We start from the raw sequence: 17,630 nt of genomic DNA, 5'->3' as shown, positions 1-17,630 counted from the left end.
AAGTTTCTCAGAAAGCTTCTTTCTCTTTGTTATCGGAGGATATTTCCTTTGGCCCTATAGTCTTCAAAGGGATCCGAAATATCTGTTCTCAGATTCCACAGAAATAAGTCTAGCAAAGAGATCCACGAAATGCAGACGTAACTCTGTGAGATGAATTCACAGAACACTAAGCAGGTTCTCAGAAAGCTTTTTTCCAGATTTCATCTTAGGATATTTCCTGTTTCACCATAGCCCTCTATGGGCTTCCAAATATCACTTTGCCAATTCCACAAGAACTGTCTTAGCGAAAGGCTTCTTGAGGGGAAAGCTGTAACTCTGTGAGATGATTTCACAGAACACAAAGAAGTTTCTCAGAAAGCTTCTTTCTCTTTGTTATCGGAGGATATTTCCTTTGGCCCTATAGTCTTCAAAGGGATCCGAAATATCTGTTCTCAGATTCCACAGAAATAAGTCTAGCAAAGAGATCCACGAAATACAGATGTAACTCTGTGAGAAGAATTAACAGAACACTAAGCAGTTTCACAGAAAGCTTCTTTCCAGATTTCATCTGAGGATATTTCCTTTTTCACCATAGCCCTCTATGGGCTTCCAAATATCACTTTGCCAATTCCACGAGAACTGTCTTAGCGAAAGGCTTCTTGAGGGGAAAGCTGTAACTCTGAGAGATGATTTCACAGAACACAAAGAAGTTTCTCAGAAAGCTTCTTTCTCTTTGTTATCGGAGGATATTTCCTTTGTTCCTATAGTCTTCAATGGGATCCGAAATATCTGTTCTCAGATTCCACAGAAATAAGGCTGGCAAAGAGATCCACGAAATACAGATGTAACTCTGTGAGATGAATTAACAGAACACTCAGAAGTTTCTCAGAAAGCTTCTTTCCAGATTTCATCTGAGGATATTTCCTTTTTCACCATAGCCCTCTAAGGGCTTCCAAATATCACTTTGCCAATTCCACAAGAACTGTCTTAGCGAAAGGCTTCTTGAGGGGAAAGCTGTAACTCTGTGAGATGATTTCACAGAACACAAAGAAGTTTCTCAGAAAGCTTCTTTCTCTTTGTTATCGGAGGATATTTCCTTTGGCCCTATAGTCTTCAAAGGGATCCGAAATATCTGTTCTCAGATTCCACAGAAATAAGGCTAGCAAAGACATTCACGAAATACAGATGTAACTCTGTGAGATGAATTAACAGAACACTCAGCAGTTTCTCAGAAAGCTTCTTTCCAGATTTCATGTGAGGATATTTCCTTTTTCACCATAGCCATCTATGGGCTTCCAAATATCACTTTGCCAATTCCACAAGAACTGTCTTAGCGAAAGGCTTCTTGAGGGGAAAGGTGTAACTCTGTGAGATGGTTTCACAGAACACAAAGAAGTTTCTCAGAAAGCTTCTTTCTCTTTGTTATCGGAGGATATTTCCTTTGGCCCTATAGTCTTCAATGGGATCCGAAATATCTGTTCTCAGATTCCACAGAAATAAGTCTAGCAAAGAGATCCACGAAATGCAGACGTAACTCTGTGAGATGAATTAACAGAACACTAAGCAGGTTCTCAGAAAGCTTTTTTCCAGATTTCATCTTAGGATATTTCCTGTTTCACCATAGCCCTCTATGGGCTTCCAAATATCACTTTGCCAATTCCACAAGAACTGTCTTACGAAAGGCTTCTTGAGGGGAAAGCTGTAACTCTGTGAGATGATTTCACAGAACACAAAGAAGTTTCTCAGAAAGCTTCTTTCTCTTTGTTATCGGAGGATATTTCCTTTGGCCCTATAGTCTTCAAAGGGATCGGAAATATCTGTTCTCAGATTCCACAGAAATAAGGCTAGCAAAGAGATCCACGAAATACAGATGTAACTCTGTGAGAAGAATTAACAGAACACTAAGCAGTTTCACAGAAAGCTTCTTTCCAGATTTCATCTGAGGATATTTCCTTTTTCACCGTAGCCCTCTATGGGCTTCCAAATATCACTTTGCCAATTCCACGAGAACTGTCTTAGCGAAAGGCTTCTTGAGGGGAAAGCTGTAACTCTGAGAGATGATTTCACAGAACACAAAGAAGTTTCTCAGAAAGCTTCTTTCTCTTTGTTATCGGAGGATATTTCCTTTGTTCCTATAGTCTTCAATGGGATCCGAAATATCTGTTCTCAGATTCCACAGAAATAAGGCTAGCAAAGAGATCCACGAAATACAGATGTAACTCTGTGAGATGAATTAACAGAACACTCAGAAGTTTCTCAGAAAGCTTCTTTCCAGATTTCATCTGAGGATATTTCCTTTTTCACCATAGCCCTCTAAGGGCTTCCAAATATCACTTTGCCAATTCCACAAGAACTGTATTAGCGAAAGGCTTCTTGAGGGGAAAGCTGTAACTCTGTGAGATGATTTCACAGAACACAAAGAAGTTTCTCAGAAAGCTTCTTTCTCTTTGTTATCGGAGGATATTTCCTTTGGCCCTATAGTCTTCAAAGGGATCCGAAATATCTGTTCTCAGATTCCACAGAAATAAGGCTAGCAAAGAGATCCACGAAATACAGATGTAACTCTGTGAGATGAATTAACAGAACACTCAGCAGTTTCTCAGAAAGCTTCTTTCCAGATTTCATGTGAGGATATTTCCTTTTTCACCATAGCCCTCTATGGGCTTCCAAATATCACTTTGCCAATTCCACAAGAACTGTCTTAGCGAAAGGCTTCTTGAGGGGAAAGGTGTAACTCTGTGAGATGATTTCACAGAACACAAAGAAGTTTCTCAGAAAGCTTCTTTCTCTTTGTTATCGGAGGATATTTCCTTTGGCCCTATAGTCTTCAATGGGATCCGAAATATCTGTTCTCAGATTCCACAGAAATAAGGCTAGCAAAGAGATCCACGAAATGCAGACGTAACTCTGTGAGATGAATTAACAGAACACTAAGCAGGTTCTCAGAAAGCTTCTTTCCAGATTTCATCTGAGGATATTTCCTTTTTCACCATAGCCCTCTAAGGGCTTTCAAATATCACTTTGCCAATTCCACAAGAACGGTCTTAGCGAAAGGCTTCTTGAGGGGAAAGCTGTAACTCTGTGAGATGATTTCACAGAACACAAAGAAGTTTCTCAGAAAGCTTCTTTCTCTTTGTTATCGGAGGATATTTCCTTTGGCCCTATAGTCTTCAAAGGGATCCGAAATATCTGTTCTCAGATTCCACAGAAATAAGTCTAGCAAAGAGATCCACGAAATACAGATGTAACTCTGTGAGATGAATTAACAGAACACTAAGCAGTTTCTCAGAAAGCTTCTTTCCAGATTTCATCTGAGGATATTTCCTTTTTCACCATAGCCCTCTATGGGCTTCCAAATATCACTTTGCCAATTCCACAAGAACTGTCTTAGCGAAAGGCTTCTTGAGGGGAAAGCTGTAACTCTGTGAGATGATTTCACAGAATACAAAGAAGTTTCTCAGAAAGCTTCTTTCTCTTTGTTATCGGAGGATATTTTCTTTGGCCCTATAGTCTTCAAAGGGATCCGTAATATCTGTTCTCAGATTCCACAGAAATAAGGCAAGCAAAGAGATCCACGAAACACAGATGTAACTCTGTGCGATTAATGAACAGAACACTAAGCAGTTTCTCAGAAAACTTCTTTCCAGATTTCATCTGAGGATATTTCCTTTTTCACCATAGCCCTCTAAGGGCTTTCAAATATCACTTTGCCCATTCCACGAGAACTGTCTTAGCGAAAGGCTTCTTGAGGGGAAAGCTGTAACTCTGTGAGATGATTTCACAGAACACAAAGAAGTTTCTCAGAAAGCTTCTTTCTCTTTGTTATCGGAGGATATTTCCTTTGGCCCTATAGTCTTCAAAGGGATCCGAAATATCTGTTCTCAGATTCCACAGAAATAAGTCTAGCAAAGAGATCCACGAAATACAGATGTAACTCTGTGAGATGAATTAACAGAACACTAAGCAGTTTCTCAGAAAGCTTCTTTCCAGATTTCATCTGAGGATATTTCCTTTTTCAACATAGCCCTCTAAGGGCATCCAAATATCACTTTGCCAATTCCACAAGAACTGTCTTAGCGAAAGGCTTCTTGAGGGGAAAGCTGTAACTCTGTGAGATGATTTCACAGAACACAAAGAAGTTTCTCAGAAAGCTTCTTTCTCTTTGTTATCAGAGGATATTTTCTTTGGCCCTATAGTCTTCAATGGGATCCGTAATATCTGTTCTCAGATTCCACAGAAATAAGGCTAGCAAAGAGATCCACGAAACACAGATGTAACTCTGTGCGATTAATGAACAGAACACTAAGCAGTTTCTCAGAAAGCTTCTTTCCAGGTTTCATCTGAGGATATTTCCTTTTTCACCATAGCCCTCTATGGGCTTCCAAATATCACTTTGCCAATTCCACGAGAACTGTCTTAACGAAAGGCTTCTTGAGGGGAAAGCTGTAACTCTGTGAGATGATTTCACAGAACACAAAGAAGTTTCTCAGAAAGCTTCTTTCTCTTTGTTATCGGAGGATATTTCCTTTGGTCCTATAGTCTTCAATGGGATCCGAAATATCTGTTCTCAGATTCCACAGAAATAAGGCTAGCAAAGAGATCCACGAAATACAGATGTAACTCTGTGAGATGAATTAACAGAACACTAAGCAGTTTCACAGAAAGCTTCTTTCCAGATTTCATCTGAGGATATTTCCTTTTTCACCGTAGCCCTCTATGGGCTTCCAAATATCACTTTGCCAATTCCACAAGAACTGTCTTAGCGAAAGGCTTCTTGAGGGGAAAGCTGTAACTCTGTGAGATGATTTCACAGAATACAAAGAAGTTTCTCAGAAAGCTTCTTTCTCTTTGTTATCAGAGGATACTTTCTTTGGCCCCATAGTCTTCAATGGGATCCGAAATATCTGTTCTCAGATTCCACAGAAATAAGGTTAGCAAAGAGATCCACGAAATACAGATGTAACTCTGTGAGATGAATTAACAGAACACTCAGCAGTTTCTCAGAAGCTTCTTTCCAGATTTCATGTGAGGATATTTCCTTTTTCACCATAGCCCTCTAAGGGCTTCCAAATATCACTTTGCCAATTCCCCAAGAACTGTCTTAGCGAAAGGCTTCTTGAGGGGAAAGCTGTAACTCTGTGAGATGATTTCACAGAACACAAAGAAGTTTCTCAGTAAGCTTCTTTCTCTTTGTAATCGGAGGATATTTCCTTTGGCCCTATAGTCTTCAAAGGGATCCGAAATATCTGTTCTCAGATTCCACAGAAATAAGTCTAGCAAAGAGATCCACGAAATACAGATGTAACTCTGTGAGATGAATTAACAGAACACTAAGCAGTTTCACAGAAAGCTTCTTTCCAGATTTCATGTGAGGATATTTCCTTTTTCACCATAGCCCTCTATGGGCTTCCAAATATCGCTTTGCCAATTCCACAAGAACTGTCTTAGCGAAAGGCTTCTTGAGGGGAAAGCTGTAACTCTGTGAGATGATTTCACAGAATACAGAGAAGTTTCTCAGAAAGCTTCTTTCTCTTTGTTATCGGAGGATATTTTCTTTGGCCCTATAGTATTCAATGGGATCCGAAATATCTGTTCTCAGATTCCACAGAAATAAGGCTAGCAAAGAGATCCACGAAATACAGATGTAACTCTGTGAGATGAATTAACAGAACACTAAGCAGTTTCTCAGAAAGCTTCTTTCCAGATTTCATCTGAGGATATTTCCTTTTTCACCATAGCCCTCTATGGGCTTCCAAATATCACTTTGCCAATTCCACGAGAACTGTCTTAGCGAAAGGCTTCTTGAGGGGAAAGCTGTAACTCTGAGAGATGATTTCACAGAACACAAAGAAGTTTCTCAGAAAGCTTCTTTCTCTTTGTTATCGGAGGATATTTCCTTTGGTCCTATAGTCTTCAATGGGATCCGAAATATCTGTTCTCAGATTCCACAGAAATAAGGCTAGCAAAGAGATCCACGAAATACAGATGTAACTCTGTGAGATGATTTAACAGAACACTGAGAAGTTTCTCAGAAAGCTTCTTTCCAGATTTCATCTGAGGATATTTCCTTTTTCACCATAGCCCTCTAAGGGCTTCCAAATATCACTTTGCCAATTCCACAAGAACTGTCTTAGCGAAAGGCTTCTTGAGGGGAAAGGTGTAACTCTGTGAGATGATTTCCCAGAACACAAAGAAGTTTCTCAGAAAGCTTCTTTCTCTTTGTTATCGGAGGATATTTCCTTTGGCCCTATAGTCTTCAATGGGATCCGAAATATCTGTTCTCAGATTCCACAGAAATAAGGCTAGCAAAGAGATCCACGAAATGCAGATGTAACTCTGTGAGATGAATTAACAGAACACTAAGCAGGTTCTCAGAAAGCTTCTTTCCAGATTTCATCTGAGGATATTTCCTTTTTCACCATAGCCCTCTAAGGGCTTCCAAATACCACTTTGCCAATTCCACAAGAACTGTCTTAGCGAAAGGCTTCTTGAGGGGAAAGCTGTAACTCTGTGAGATGATTTCACAGAACACAAAGAAGTTTCTCAGAAAGCTTCTTTCTCTTTGTTATCGGAGGATATTTCCTTTGGCCCTATAGTCTTCAAAGGGATCTGAAATATCTGTTCTCAGATTCCACAGAAATAAGTCTAGCAAAGAGATCCACGAAATACAGATGTAACTCTGTGAGATGAATTAACAGAACACTCAGCAGTTTCTCATAAAGCTTCTTTCCAGATTTCATCTGAGGATATTTCCTTTTTCATCATAGCCCTCTATGGGCTTCCAAATATCCCTTTGCCAATTCCACAAGAACTGTCTTAGCGAAAGGCTTCTTGAGGGGAAAGCTGTAACTCTGTGAGATGATTTCACAGAATACAAAGAAGTTTCTCAGAAAGCTTTTTTCTCTTTGTTATCGGAGGATATTTTCTTTGGCCCTATAGTCTTCAATGGGATCCGAAATATCTGTTCTCAGATTCCACAGAAATAAGGCTAGCAAAGAGATCCACGAAATACAGATGTAACTCTGTGCGATTAATGAACAGAACACTAAGCAGTTTCACAGAAAGCTTCTTTCCAGATTTCATCTGAGGATATTTCCTTTTTCACCATAGCCCTCTATGGGCTTCCAAATATCACTTTGCCCATTCCACGAGAACTGTCTTAGCGAAAGGCTTCTTGAGGGGAAAGCTGTAACTCTGTGAGATGATTTCACAGAACACAAAGAAGATTCTCAGAAAGCTTCTTTCTCTTTGTTATCGGAGGATATTTCCTTTGGTCCTATAGTCTTCAATGGGATCCGAAATATCTGTTCTCAGATTCCACAGAAATAAGGCTAGCAAAGAGATCCACGAAATACAGATGTAACTCTGTGAGATGAATTCACAGAACACTAAGCAGTTTCTCAGAAAGCTTCTTTCCAGATTTCATCTGAGGATATTTCCTTTTTCACCATAGCCCTCTATGGGCTTCCAAATATCACTTTGCCAATTCCACGAGAACTGTCTTAGCGAAAGGCTTCTTGAGGGGAAAGCTGTAACTCTGAGAGATGATTTCACAGAACACAAAGAAGTTTCTCAGAAAGCTTCTTTCTCTTTGTTATCGGAGGATATTTCCTTTGGTCCTATAGTCTTCAATGGGATCCGAAATATCTGTTCTCAGATTCCACAGAAATAAGGCTAGCAAAGAGATACACGAAATACAGATGTAACTCTGTGAGATGAATTAACAGAACACTCAGCAGTTTCTCAGAAAGCTTCTTTCCAGATTTCATGTGAGGATATTTCCTTTTTCACCATAGCCCTCTATGGGCTTCCAAATATCACTTTGCCAATTACACAAGAACTGTCTTAGCGAAAGGCTTCTTGAGGGGAAAGGTGTAACTCTGTGAGATGATTTCACAGAACACAAAGAAGTTTCTCAGAAAGCTTCTTTCTCTTTGTTATCGGAGGATATTTCCTTTGGCCCTATAGTCTTCAATGGGATCCGAAATATCTGTTCTCAGATTCCACAGAAATAAGGCTAGCAAAGAGATCCACGAAATGCAGACGTAACTCTGTGAGATTAATTAACAGAACACTAAGCAGGTTCTCAGAAAGCTTCTTTCCAGATTTCATCTGAGGATATTTCCTTTTTCACCATAGCCCTCTAAGGGCTTTCAAATATCACTTTGCCAATTCCACAAGAACTGTCTTAGCGAAAGGCTTCTTGAGGGGAAAGCTGTAACTCTGTGAGATGATTTCACAGAACACAAAGAAGTTTCTCAGAAAGCTTCTTTCTCTTTGTTATCGGAGGATATTTCCTTTGGATCTATAGTCTTCAAAGGGATCCGAAATATCTGTTCTCAGATTCCACAGAAATAAGTCTAGCAAAGAGATCCACGAAATACAGATGTAACTCTGTGAGATGAATTAACAGAACACTAAGCAGTTTCTCAGAAAGCTTCTTTCCAGATTTCATCTGAGGATATTTCCTTTTTCACCATAGCCCTCTATGGGCTTCCAAATATCACTTTGCCAATTCCACAAGAACTGTCTTAGCGAAAGGCTTCTTGAGGGGAAAGCTGTAACTCTGTGAGATGATTTCACAGAATACAAAGAAGTTTCTCAGAAAGCTTCTTTCTCTTTGTTATCGGAGGATATTTTCTTTGGCCCTATAGTCTTCAAAGGGATCCGTAATATCTGTTCTCAGATTCCACAGAAATAAGGCAAGCAAAGAGATCCACGAAACACAGATGTAACTCTGTGCGATTAATGAACAGAACACTAAGCAGTTTCTCAGAAAACTTCTTTCCAGATTTCATCTGAGGATATTTCCTTTTTCACCATAGCCCTCTAAGGGCTTTCAAATATCACTTTGCCCATTCCACGAGAACTGTCTTAGCGAAAGGCTTCTTGAGGGGAAAGCTGTAACTCTGTGAGATGATTTCACAGAACACAAAGAAGTTTCTCAGAAAGCTTCTTTCTCTTTGTTATCGGAGGATATTTCCTTTGGCCCTATAGTCTTCAAAGGGATCCGAAATATCTGTTCTCAGATTCCACAGAAATAAGTCTAGCAAAGAGATCCACGAAATACAGATGTAACTCTGTGAGATGAATTAACAGAACACTAAGCAGTTTCTCAGAAAGCTTCTTTCCAGATTTCATCTGAGGATATTTCCTTTTTCAACATAGCCCTCTAAGGGCATCCAAATATCACTTTGCCAATTCCACAAGAACTGTCTTAGCGAAAGGCTTCTTGAGGGGAAAGCTGTAACTCTGTGAGATGATTTCACAGAACACAAAGAAGTTTCTCAGAAAGCTTCTTTCTCTTTGTTATCAGAGGATATTTTCTTTGGCCCTATAGTCTTCAATGGGATCCGTAATATCTGTTCTCAGATTCCACAGAAATAAGGCTAGCAAAGAGATCCACGAAACACAGATGTAACTCTGTGCGATTAATGAACAGAACACTAAGCAGTTTCTCAGAAAGCTTCTTTCCAGGTTTCATCTGAGGATATTTCCTTTTTCACCATAGCCCTCTATGGGCTTCCAAATATCACTTTGCCAATTCCACGAGAACTGTCTTAACGAAAGGCTTCTTGAGGGGAAAGCTGTAACTCTGTGAGATGATTTCACAGAACACAAAGAAGTTTCTCAGAAAGCTTCTTTCTCTTTGTTATCGGAGGATATTTCCTTTGGTCCTATAGTCTTCAATGGGATCCGAAATATCTGTTCTCAGATTCCACAGAAATAAGGCTAGCAAAGAGATCCACGAAATACAGATGTAACTCTGTGAGATGAATTAACAGAACACTAAGCAGTTTCACAGAAAGCTTCTTTCCAGATTTCATCTGAGGATATTTCCTTTTTCACCGTAGCCCTCTATGGGCTTCCAAATATCACTTTGCCAATTCCACAAGAACTGTCTTAGCGAAAGGCTTCTTGAGGGGAAAGCTGTAACTCTGTGAGATGATTTCACAGAATACAAAGAAGTTTCTCAGAAAGCTTCTTTCTCTTTGTTATCAGAGGATACTTTCTTTGGCCCCATAGTCTTCAATGGGATCCGAAATATCTGTTCTCAGATTCCACAGAAATAAGGTTAGCAAAGAGATCCACGAAATACAGATGTAACTCTGTGAGATGAATTAACAGAACACTCAGCAGTTTCTCAGAAGCTTCTTTCCAGATTTCATGTGAGGATATTTCCTTTTTCACCATAGCCCTCTAAGGGCTTCCAAATATCACTTTGCCAATTCCCCAAGAACTGTCTTAGCGAAAGGCTTCTTGAGGGGAAAGCTGTAACTCTGTGAGATGATTTCACAGAACACAAAGAAGTTTCTCAGTAAGCTTCTTTCTCTTTGTAATCGGAGGATATTTCCTTTGGCCCTATAGTCTTCAAAGGGATCCGAAATATCTGTTCTCAGATTCCACAGAAATAAGTCTAGCAAAGAGATCCACGAAATACAGATGTAACTCTGTGAGATGAATTAACAGAACACTAAGCAGTTTCACAGAAAGCTTCTTTCCAGATTTCATGTGAGGATATTTCCTTTTTCACCATAGCCCTCTATGGGCTTCCAAATATCGCTTTGCCAATTCCACAAGAACTGTCTTAGCGAAAGGCTTCTTGAGGGGAAAGCTGTAACTCTGTGAGATGATTTCACAGAATACAGAGAAGTTTCTCAGAAAGCTTCTTTCTCTTTGTTATCGGAGGATATTTTCTTTGGCCCTATAGTATTCAATGGGATCCGAAATATCTGTTCTCAGATTCCACAGAAATAAGGCTAGCAAAGAGATCCACGAAATACAGATGTAACTCTGTGAGATGAATTAACAGAACACTAAGCAGTTTCTCAGAAAGCTTCTTTCCAGATTTCATCTGAGGATATTTCCTTTTTCACCATAGCCCTCTATGGGCTTCCAAATATCACTTTGCCAATTCCACGAGAACTGTCTTAGCGAAAGGCTTCTTGAGGGGAAAGCTGTAACTCTGAGAGATGATTTCACAGAACACAAAGAAGTTTCTCAGAAAGCTTCTTTCTCTTTGTTATCGGAGGATATTTCCTTTGGTCCTATAGTCTTCAATGGGATCCGAAATATCTGTTCTCAGATTCCACAGAAATAAGGCTAGCAAAGAGATCCACGAAATACAGATGTAACTCTGTGAGATGATTTAACAGAACACTGAGAAGTTTCTCAGAAAGCTTCTTTCCAGATTTCATCTGAGGATATTTCCTTTTTCACCATAGCCCTCTAAGGGCTTCCAAATATCACTTTGCCAATTCCACAAGAACTGTCTTAGCGAAAGGCTTCTTGAGGGGAAAGGTGTAACTCTGTGAGATGATTTCCCAGAACACAAAGAAGTTTCTCAGAAAGCTTCTTTCTCTTTGTTATCGGAGGATATTTCCTTTGGCCCTATAGTCTTCAATGGGATCCGAAATATCTGTTCTCAGATTCCACAGAAATAAGGCTAGCAAAGAGATCCACGAAATGCAGATGTAACTCTGTGAGATGAATTAACAGAACACTAAGCAGGTTCTCAGAAAGCTTCTTTCCAGATTTCATCTGAGGATATTTCCTTTTTCACCATAGCCCTCTAAGGGCTTCCAAATACCACTTTGCCAATTCCACAAGAACTGTCTTAGCGAAAGGCTTCTTGAGGGGAAAGCTGTAACTCTGTGAGATGATTTCACAGAACACAAAGAAGTTTCTCAGAAAGCTTCTTTCTCTTTGTTATCGGAGGATATTTCCTTTGGCCCTATAGTCTTCAAAGGGATCTGAAATATCTGTTCTCAGATTCCACAGAAATAAGTCTAGCAAAGAGATCCACGAAATACAGATGTAACTCTGTGAGATGAATTAACAGAACACTCAGCAGTTTCTCATAAAGCTTCTTTCCAGATTTCATCTGAGGATATTTCCTTTTTCATCATAGCCCTCTATGGGCTTCCAAATATCCCTTTGCCAATTCCACAAGAACTGTCTTAGCGAAAGGCTTCTTGAGGGGAAAGCTGTAACTCTGTGAGATGATTTCACAGAATACAAAGAAGTTTCTCAGAAAGCTTTTTTCTCTTTGTTATCGGAGGATATTTTCTTTGGCCCTATAGTCTTCAATGGGATCCGAAATATCTGTTCTCAGATTCCACAGAAATAAGGCTAGCAAAGAGATCCACGAAATACAGATGTAACTCTGTGCGATTAATGAACAGAACACTAAGCAGTTTCACAGAAAGCTTCTTTCCAGATTTCATCTGAGGATATTTCCTTTTTCACCATAGCCCTCTATGGGCTTCCAAATATCACTTTGCCCATTCCACGAGAACTGTCTTAGCGAAAGGCTTCTTGAGGGGAAAGCTGTAACTCTGTGAGATGATTTCACAGAACACAAAGAAGATTCTCAGAAAGCTTCTTTCTCTTTGTTATCGGAGGATATTTCCTTTGGTCCTATAGTCTTCAATGGGATCCGAAATATCTGTTCTCAGATTCCACAGAAATAAGGCTAGCAAAGAGATCCACGAAATACAGATGTAACTCTGTGAGATGAATTCACAGAACACTAAGCAGTTTCTCAGAAAGCTTCTTTCCAGATTTCATCTGAGGATATTTCCTTTTTCACCATAGCCCTCTATGGGCTTCCAAATATCACTTTGCCAATTCCACGAGAACTGTCTTAGCGAAAGGCTTCTTGAGGGGAAAGCTGTAACTCTGAGAGATGATTTCACAGAACACAAAGAAGTTTCTCAGAAAGCTTCTTTCTCTTTGTTATCGGAGGATATTTCCTTTGGTCCTATAGTCTTCAATGGGATCCGAAATATCTGTTCTCAGATTCCACAGAAATAAGGCTAGCAAAGAGATACACGAAATACAGATGTAACTCTGTGAGATGAATTAACAGAACACTCAGCAGTTTCTCAGAAAGCTTCTTTCCAGATTTCATGTGAGGATATTTCCTTTTTCACCATAGCCCTCTATGGGCTTCCAAATATCACTTTGCCAATTACACAAGAACTGTCTTAGCGAAAGGCTTCTTGAGGGGAAAGGTGTAACTCTGTGAGATGATTTCACAGAACACAAAGAAGTTTCTCAGAAAGCTTCTTTCTCTTTGTTATCGGAGGATATTTCCTTTGGCCCTATAGTCTTCAATGGGATCCGAAATATCTGTTCTCAGATTCCACAGAAATAAGGCTAGCAAAGAGATCCACGAAATGCAGACGTAACTCTGTGAGATTAATTAACAGAACACTAAGCAGGTTCTCAGAAAGCTTCTTTCCAGATTTCATCTGAGGATATTTCCTTTTTCACCATAGCCCTCTAAGGGCTTTCAAATATCACTTTGCCAATTCCACAAGAACTGTCTTAGCGAAAGGCTTCTTGAGGGGAAAGCTGTAACTCTGTGAGATGATTTCACAGAACACAAAGAAGTTTCTCAGAAAGCTTCTTTCTCTTTGTTATCGGAGGATATTTCCTTTGGATCTATAGTCTTCAAAGGGATCCGAAATATCTGTTCTCAGATTCCACAGAAATAAGTCTAGCAAAGAGATCCACGAAATACAGATGTAACTCTGTGAGATGAATTAACAGAACACTAAGCAGTTTCTCAGAAAGCTTCTTTCCAGATTTCATCTGAGGATATTTCCTTTTTCAACATAGCCCTCTAAGGGCATCCAAATATCACTTTGCCAATTCCACAAGGACTGTCTTAGCGAAAGGCTTCTTGAGGGGAAAGCTGTAACTCTGTGAGATGATTTCACAGAACACAAAGAAGTTTCTCAGAAAGCTTCTTTCTCTTTGTTATCAGAGGATATTTTCTTTGGCCCTATAGTCTTCAATGGGATCCGTAATATCTGTTCTCCGATTCCACAGAAATAAGGCTAGCAAAGAGATCCACGAAACACAGATGTAACTCTGTGCGATTAATGAACAGAACACTAAGCAGTTTCTCAGAAAGCTTCTTTCCAGGTTTCATCTGAGGATATTTCCTTTTTCACCATAGCCCTCTATGGGCTTCCAAATATCACTTTGCCAATTCCACGAGAACTGTCTTAACGAAAGGCTTCTTGAGGGGAAAGCTGTAACTCTGTGAGATGATTTCACAGAACACAAAGAAGTTTCTCAGAAAGCTTCTTTCTCTTTTTTATCGGAGGATATTTCCTTTGGTCCTATAGTCTTCAATGGGATCCGAAATATCTGTTCTCAGATTCCACAGAAATAAGGCTAGCAAAGAGATCCACGAAATACAGATGTAACTCTGTGAGATGAATTAACAGAACACTAAGCAGTTTCACAGAAAGCTTCTTTCCAGATTTCATCTGAGGATATTTCCTTTTTCACCGTAGACCTCTATGGGCTTCCAAATATCACTTTGCCAATTCCACAAGAACTGTCTTAGCGAAAGGCTTCTTGAGGGGAAAGCTGTAACTCTGTGAGATGATTTCACAGAATACAAAGAAGTTTCTCAGAAAGCTTCTTTCTCTTTGTTATCAGAGGATACTTTCTTTGGCCCCATAGTCTTCAATGGGATCCGAAATATCTGTTCTCAGATTCCACAGAAATAAGGTTAGCAAAGAGATCCACGAAATACAGATGTAACTCTGTGAGATGAATTAACAGAACACTAAGCAGTTTCTCAGAAAGCTTCTTTCCAGATTTCATCTGAGGATATTTCCTTTTTCACCATAGCCCTCTCTGGGCTTCCATATATCACTTTGCCAATTCCACGAGAACTGTCTTAGCGAAAGGCTTCTTGAGGGGAAAGCTGTAACTCTGTGAGATGATTTCACAGAACACAAAGAAGTTTCTCAGAAAGCTTCTTTCTCTTTGTTATCGGAGGATATTTCCTTTGGCCCTATAGTCTTCAATGGGATCCGAAATATCTGTTCTCAGATTCCACAGAAATAAGGCTAGCAAAGAGATCCACGAAATACAGATGTAACTCTGTGAGATGAATTAACAGAACACTCAGCAGTTTCTCAGAAGCTTCTTTCCAGATTTCATGTGAGGTTATTTCCTTTTTCACCATAGCCCTCTAAGGGCTTCCAAATATCACTTTGCCAATTCCCCAAGAACTGTCTTAGCGAAAGGCTTCTTGAGGGGAAAGCTGTAACTCTGTGAGATGATTTCACAGAACACAAAGAAGTTTCTCAGTAAGCTTCTTTCTCTTTGTAATCGGAGGATATTTCCTTTGGCCCTATAGTCTTCAAAGGGATCCGAAATATCTGTTCTCAGATTCCACAGAAATAAGTCTAGCAAAGAGATCCACGAAATACAGATGTAACTCTGTGAGATGAATTAACAGAACACTAAGCAGTTTCACAGAAAGCTTCTTTCCAGATTTCATGTGAGGATATTTCCTTTTTCACCATAGCCCTCTATGGGCTTCCAAATATCGCTTTGCCAATTCCACAAGAACTGTCTTAGCGAAAGGCTTCTTGAGGGGAAAGCTGTAACTCTGTGAGATGATTTCACAGAATACAGAGAAGTTTCTCAGAAAGCTTCTTTCTCTTTGTTATCGGAGGATATTTTCTTTGGCCCTATAGTATTCAATGGGATCCGAAATATCTGTTCTCAGATTCCACAGAAATAAGGCTAGCAAAGAGATCCACGAAATACAGATGTAACTCTGTGAGATGAATTAACAGAACACTAAGCAGTTTCTCAGAAAGCTTCTTTCCAGATTTCATCTGAGGATATTTCCTTTTTCACCATAGCCCTCTATGGGCTTCCAAATATCACTTTGCCAATTCCACGAGAACTGTCTTAGCGAAAGGCTTCTTGAGGGGAAAGCTGTAACTCTGAGAGATGATTTCACAGAACACAAAGAAGTTTCTCAGAAAGCTTCTTTCTCTTTGTTATCGGAGGATATTTCCTTTGGTCCTATAGTCTTCAATGGGATCCGAAATATCTGTTCTCAGATTCCACAGAAATAAGGCTAGCAAAGAGATCCACGAAATACAGATGTAACTCTGTGAGATGATTTAACAGAACACTGAGAAGTTTCTCAGAAAGCTTCTTTCCAGATTTCATCTGAGGATATTTCCTTTTTCACCATAGCCCTCTAAGGGCTTCCAAATATCACTTTGCCAATTCCACAAGAACTGTCTTAGCGAAAGGCTTCTTGAGGGGAAAGCTGTAACTCTGTGAGATGATTTCACAGAACACAAAGAAGTTTCTCAGAAAGCTTCTTTCTCTTTGTTATCGGAGGATATTTCCTTTGACCCTATAGTCTTCAATGGGATCCGAAATATCTGTTCTCAGATTCCACAGAAATAAGGCTAGCAAAGAGATCCACGAAATACAGATGTAACTCTGTGAGATGAATTAACAGAACACTCAGCAGTTTCTCAGAAAGCTTCTTTCCAGATTTCATGTGAGGATATTTCCTTTTTCACCATAGCCCTCTATGGGCTTCCAAATATCACGTTGCCAATTCCACAAGAACTGTCTTAGCGAAAGCCTTCTTGAGGGGAAAGGTGTAACTCTGTGAGATGATTTCCCAGAACACAAAGAAGTTTCTCAGAAAGCTTCTTTCTCTTTGTTATCGGAGGATATTTCCTTTGGCCCTATAGTCTTCAATGGGATCCGAAATATCTGTTCTCAGATTCCACAGAAATAAGGCTAGCAAAGAGATCCACGAAATGCAGATGTAACTCTGTGAGATGAATTAACAGAACACTAAGCAGGTTCTCAGAAAGCTTCTTTCCAGATTTCATCTGAGGATATTTCCTTTTTCACCATAGCCCTCTAAGGGCTTCCAAATACCACTTTGCCAATTCCACAAGAACTGTCTTAGCGAAAGGCTTCTTGAGGGGAAAGCTGTAACTCTGTGAGATGATTTCACAGAACACAAAGAAGTTTCTCAGAAAGCTTCTTTCTCTTTGTTATCGGAGGATATTTCCTTTGGCCCTATAGTCTTCAAAGGGATCTGAAATATCTGTTCTCAGATTCCACAGAAATAAGTCTAGCAAAGAGATCCACGAAATACAGATGTAACTCTGTGAGATGAATTAACAGAACACTCAGCAGTTTCTCATAAAGCTTCTTTCCAGATTTCATCTGAGGATATTTCCTTTTTCACCATAGCCCTCTATGGGCTTCCAAATATCCCTTTGCCAATTCCACAAGAACTGTCTTAGCGAAAGGCTTCTTGAGGGGAAAGCTGTAACTCTGTGAGATGATTTCACAGAATAGAAAGAAGTTTCTCAGAAAGCTTTTTTCTCTTTGTTATCGGAGGATATTTTCTTTGGCCCTATAGTCTTCAATGGGATCCGAAATATCTGTTCTCAGATTCCACAGAAATAAGGCTAGCAAAGAGATCCACGAAATACAGATGTAACTCTGTGCGATTAATGAACAGAACACTAAGCAGTTTCACAGAAAGCTTCTTTCCAGATTTCATCTGAGGATATTTCCTTTTTCACCATAGCCCTCTATGGGCTTCCACATATCACTTTGCCAATTCCACGAGAACTGTCTTAGCGAAAGGATTCTTGAGGGGAAAGCTGTAACTCTGAGAGATGATTTCACAGAACACAAAGAAGTTTCTCAGAAAGCTTCTTTCTCTTTGTTATCGGAGGATATTTCCTTTGGTCCTATAGTCTTCAATGGGATCCGAAATATCTGTTCTCAGATTCCACAGAAATAAGGCTAGCAAAGAGATACACGAAATACAGATGTAA

Source organism: Macaca mulatta, chromosome 15 (assembly GCF_049350105.2).
Source record: "Macaca mulatta isolate MMU2019108-1 chromosome 15, T2T-MMU8v2.0, whole genome shotgun sequence".
Taxonomy (NCBI): Eukaryota; Metazoa; Chordata; class Mammalia; order Primates; family Cercopithecidae; genus Macaca; species Macaca mulatta.
Note: the sequence above shows the minus strand (reverse complement) of the source record.